The sequence below is a fragment of the Schistocerca serialis genome, unplaced genomic scaffold (assembly GCF_023864345.2).
Source record: "Schistocerca serialis cubense isolate TAMUIC-IGC-003099 unplaced genomic scaffold, iqSchSeri2.2 HiC_scaffold_1187, whole genome shotgun sequence".
Taxonomy (NCBI): domain Eukaryota; kingdom Metazoa; phylum Arthropoda; class Insecta; order Orthoptera; family Acrididae; genus Schistocerca; species Schistocerca serialis.
Window position 1 is genome coordinate 40001 of NW_026047389.1, and position 5000 is coordinate 45000.

At 54.2% G+C, this 5000-nt stretch overlaps 1 non-coding gene across 1 annotated transcript in view; it reads left to right on the plus strand.

Moving 5' to 3' along the window:
- The first annotated feature begins 4210 nt into the window (after window positions 1-4210).
- The window catches only part of LOC126434389 (small subunit ribosomal RNA), a 1910-nt gene continuing 1120 nt past the window's right edge, over window positions 4211-5000 (plus strand). Inside the window, exon 1 of the ribosomal RNA XR_007579188.1 lies at window positions 4211-5000. This exon is cut by the window's right edge and continues 1120 nt beyond it. This is a non-coding gene — a ribosomal RNA (small subunit ribosomal RNA).

Genomic DNA, 5000 nt, shown 5'->3' on the forward strand with positions numbered 1-5000 from the left:
CGACCACAGCACCCCAACGCCAGCGCCTCTGCCGCACGAAATCGTCGACCGGCAATCACTCCACCGGCGCCCCACCCTAACCGCCCAACTCGCAACTCCAGCGGATGAACGGCGGACTTTTCCCGCAGTCGCAATGTGCAATCCACCCCTATAACTTGCGTTTCATGAAGAGTTATGTCCAATATGCGACATTCCCGCTGTCCCTATACATGAGCTGCGAGCTGTACCAGTTACGAGCTAGAGACGCGATCGCGTTGCTCTCTGTACGAATGCCGATGCTGAGCGGTCAGCTAGGAGGCGCTCCATCCATGTCGGTACCGGTGGGCGTTGCACTCGCAGTCGCAAAAACGTACGGCAAGTATATTACTCGGAAGAGTTTATGACAGTCCAAGCCCCCCTGCGTGGGGAGCGTCTTTCTAGGCCATGACCCACCGGAAGGGCGCAGCGTCCCCCACCCCAGACATGTGACGTCACACTATCGGTATTGACGACTCGACTCATTGCTTATAATCATTTGCCATACACCGGTGGAAGCTGCCGAGACGAGTAGCTACATAGCGCGCTCGCCGTGTCACTAATGTACAGAGATACAACAGTTTCGACTGGAACCGGATTAAACGTATACACGGCGCTGATTAGTAATACATAGACCCATCAGAATACAGATAATATATACAACTGTCCGTATACATGCTGAAAGACTCTGCTCACAATCACAACCACACGGCAGCCACACACTCTTATCACGCACTACTCTCCGCCTGTAACACGCACACAGACAATATGTAAGCACCAGCATGGAACAACACCCAGTGCATCCTCTCCGCCACATGAGACAATCCACACTGTCATAACCAGACTGGGAGGTCCACTCAGAAAACGGAATATCCCACCCCCCCGACAACCACCATTGCTCAGCTAAGCCACCAACACCCACACATGTCCTACACAGGGGTGCACCCAACATCACAATACTGCCTCCTCTCACAGCACACAAACAATGGCAGGAATGAAAGACACAGGTCTGCCACAAGCATGGAATCGGAGCGCCGCCTGTCATGAGCCAAAGGTGCATCCTGACGTGGCAAATCAGATGATGCCGCAGGCATCCACTTACTATAATCACAATCAACAAACCGACCGGCCGCCCCCCCCCCCCCCCCATTACACCTTTCCATACAACAATGTGTACCTTAACCTAAACTATACTGTACCTTAACCTAAACTATACTGTACCTTAACCTAAACTATACTGTACCTTAACCTAAACTATACTGTACCTTAACCTAAACTATACTGTACCTTAACCTAAACTATACTGTACCTTAACCTAACCTATACGGTACCTCAACCTAACCTATATTGTGCCTCAACCTAACCTATGTTGCGGCTTAACCTAACCTATGTTGCGCCTTAACCTAACCTATGTTGCGCCTTAACCTAACCTATGTTGCGCCTTAACCTAACCTATGTTGCGCCTTAACCTAACCTATGTTGCGCCTTAACCTAACCTATGTTGCGCCTTAACCTAACCTATGTTGCGCCTTAACCTAACCTATGTTGCGCCTTAACCTAACCTATGTTGCGCCTTAACCTAACCTATGTTGCGCCTTAACCTAACCTATGTTGCGCCTTAACCTAACCTATGTTGCGCCTTAACCTAACCTATGTTGCGCCTTAACCTAACCTATGTTGCGCCTTAACCTAACCTATGTTGCGCCTTAACCTAACCTATGTTGCGCCTTAACCTAACCTATGTTGCGCCTTAACCTAACCTATGTTGCGCCTTAACCTAACCTATGTTGCGCCTTAACCTAACCTATGTTGCGCCTTAACCTAACCTATGTTGCGCCTTAACCCAACCTATGTTGCGCCTTAACCCAACCTATGTTGCGCCTTAACCCAACCTATGTTGCGCCTTAACCCAACCTATGTTGCGCCTTAACCCAACCTATGTTGCGCCTTAACCCAACCTATGTTGCGCCTTAACCCAACCTATGTTGCGCCTTAACCCAACCTATGTTGCGCCTTAACCCAACCTATGTTGGGCCTTAACCCAACCTATGTTGGGCCTTAACCCAACCTATGTTGGGCCTTAACCCAACACACGTTGGGCCTTAACCCAACACACGTTGGGCCTTAACCCAACACACGTTGGGCCTTAACCCAACACACGTTGGGCCTTAACCCAACACACGTTGGGCCTTAACCCAACACACGTTGGGCCTTAACCCAACACACGTTGGGCCTTAACCCAACACACGTTGGGCCTTAACCCAACACACGTTGGGCCTTAACCCAACACACGTTGGGCCTTAACCCAACACACGTTGGGCCTTAACCCAACACACGTTGGGCCTTAACCCAACACACGTTGGGCCTTAACCCAACACACGTTGGGCCTTAACCCAACACACGTTGGGCCTTAACCCAACACACGTTGGGCCTTAACCCAACACACGTTGGGCCTTAACCCAACACACGTTGGGCCTTAACCTGCTCTGTAATTGTCATACGACGCGTTAAATTAGTGTAGTGTTGCCTAACTGCAACCCCCGCAATATAGTTTGCTACTCGCACTGCCCGGTCCCCAGTGTATCGCTTCATGTTAAACACCTTGCAGCTATACACTGTAATGTGGATGGCAGCAGGACGTACATGCTCAATGCCCTTTGCAGTTGTTCATTGGCATTTGCAGTTGTTCATTGGCATTCGCATGGCGAAGCACTTAGCCTACGCTGTGGTACGGCCTGTGTCAACTGTCCGCTGATGTTGTACGTCCAAATCACACACTGTACTGCACATTGGTCCTCATGTACTGAATGATACATCGTGGTACATGTGACCGTACAACGACTGCGCCAACAACGGCGAACCATGCGGTCCAAATGTTGTGCACTCAGCTACGTGTCGTCTCCCTATAAGAGCTGGATTGCAGTGTGGTATGCCCTGGATGGCGATCAGCATGAGCCGTCTGTTGATGTAGTGGCGCGTGTTGTCAGACGTAGTCGTCTCTTCTCACACACCGTGATAGCATGGTGCACTGCGTTCCACATCTGCGACATGCGACAGAGGCCGGTTGACAGTCGTTCGCGCAATGGACATCGCATACGTACGGGGGCCACCTTCCACGTGTTCGCGAAGCGTGCACATGTTGTTGCGTGTATGTGGGCAGACATAGTGTGTCGTGACCCCTGACACAGGCATGCAACAATCGTTGAATTTGCAAATGGCGATGGACGCCTACGTTTGCTGGTGACGTTACGCAAATGAACAACTGGTAAACCGTTGTGGTGCGGTTGTTCTCGCTAGAGGTGAATCAGTGATGGCGACGATCGGTTGAGCTACCAACCGGTTGTTCCAGCGATACCCACCATGCCCACGAACGTGAATGGCATCTGGGTGTGAAGCGATACGCGGCGGTGGCTGGGTGGGACCGTCCCCGGCCGGTGAGGGGGGGCCTCCCGGCGTGCTGGCCGCGCGGTGCGTGGGCGCACGCGCTACAGCCGGCTGGTGGGGGCGGCCAGTGGCAGGCGCGCCGGCCGACGGAGGCGGCAGGCGGCGCAGCTGCGCGCCGGCGCACCCTGCACGCGGCGCCGTGCGGCCAAAGTAGGTCCTCGCGGGCCCGGTGCGAAGCGCGGTGGACATCTGCAGTGTGCTGGTCCGATTGAGGACTGTGTGCGCTGAGGATGCGCCGCCGCCCGGCGCTCGGCGCCGCGACGCCGTCTGCTGCTCGGTCGCCTCTGCGGTTCTCGCAGGTGGTTTGTATCGCAGCTGTGCGGACGTGTTGGCGCGTGCGCTGTGCTGGGAGAGTTCGCTTCGGCACCCAAGTGGGGCTTTTGTCCTTCTGTGGCGCTGGCGTTGGAGCTGCCGGTCACCGTAGGTGGCGCGTGTTGTCTCCCGCCGGCAATGCCACGACAGCACGCTCCCGGGCCTCTGTCGGCAGCGGCAAGCTCAGTTGGGAGCACGGGTGGTCGCACCTAAAGCGTCTACTCGCCAAACCCCGGGCGATTGCGCCTCTCTCGAACCCGACCAAGTACTTAGGACGGCGCTGCGCGCCGCCGGGACCTGAGAGGGTTTCGAGGTGTATGGTGCAGGGGAGCTCAGCCTCCTCCTGTTTGCAGAATAATTGAGCGGACGCTTGCGTGTTCGCGCGGGCCCCCGGGACACACTCCCGGGCGGCCGGCTGCTCAGCTCTAGTTGACGCAGCTCCCTGGTTGATCCTGCCAGTAGTCATATGCTTGTCTCAAAGATTAAGCCATGCATGTCTCAGTACAAGCCGCATTAAGGTGAAACCGCGAATGGCTCATTAAATCAGTTATGGTTCCTTAGATCGTACCCACGTTACTTGGATAACTGTGGTAATTCTAGAGCTAATACATGCAAACAGAGTCCCGACCAGAGATGGAAGGGACGCTTTTATTAGATCAAAACCAATCGGTCGGCTCGTCCGGTCCGTTTGCCTTGGTGACTCTGAATAACTTTGGGCTGATCGCACGGTCCTCGTACCGGCGACGCATCTTTCAAATGTCTGCCTTATCAACTGTCGATGGTAGGTTCTGCGCCTACCATGGTTGTAACGGGTAACGGGGAATCAGGGTTCGATTCCGGAGAGGGAGCCTGAGAAACGGCTACCACATCCAAGGAAGGCAGCAGGCGCGCAAATTACCCACTCCCGGCACGGGGAGGTAGTGACGAAAAATAACGATACGGGACTCATCCGAGGCCCCGTAATCGGAATGAGTACACTTTAAATCCTTTAACGAGTATCTATTGGAGGGCAAGTCTGGTGCCAGCAGCCGCGGTAATTCCAGCTCCAATAGCGTATATTAAAGTTGTTGCGGTTAAAAAGCTCGTAGTTGGATTTGTGTCCCACGCTGTTGGTTCACCGCCCGTCGGTGTTTAACTGGCATGTATCGTGGGACGTCCTGCCGGTGGGGCGAGCTGAAGGCGTGCGACGCGCCTCGTGCGTGCTCGTGCGTCCCGAGGCGGACCCCGTT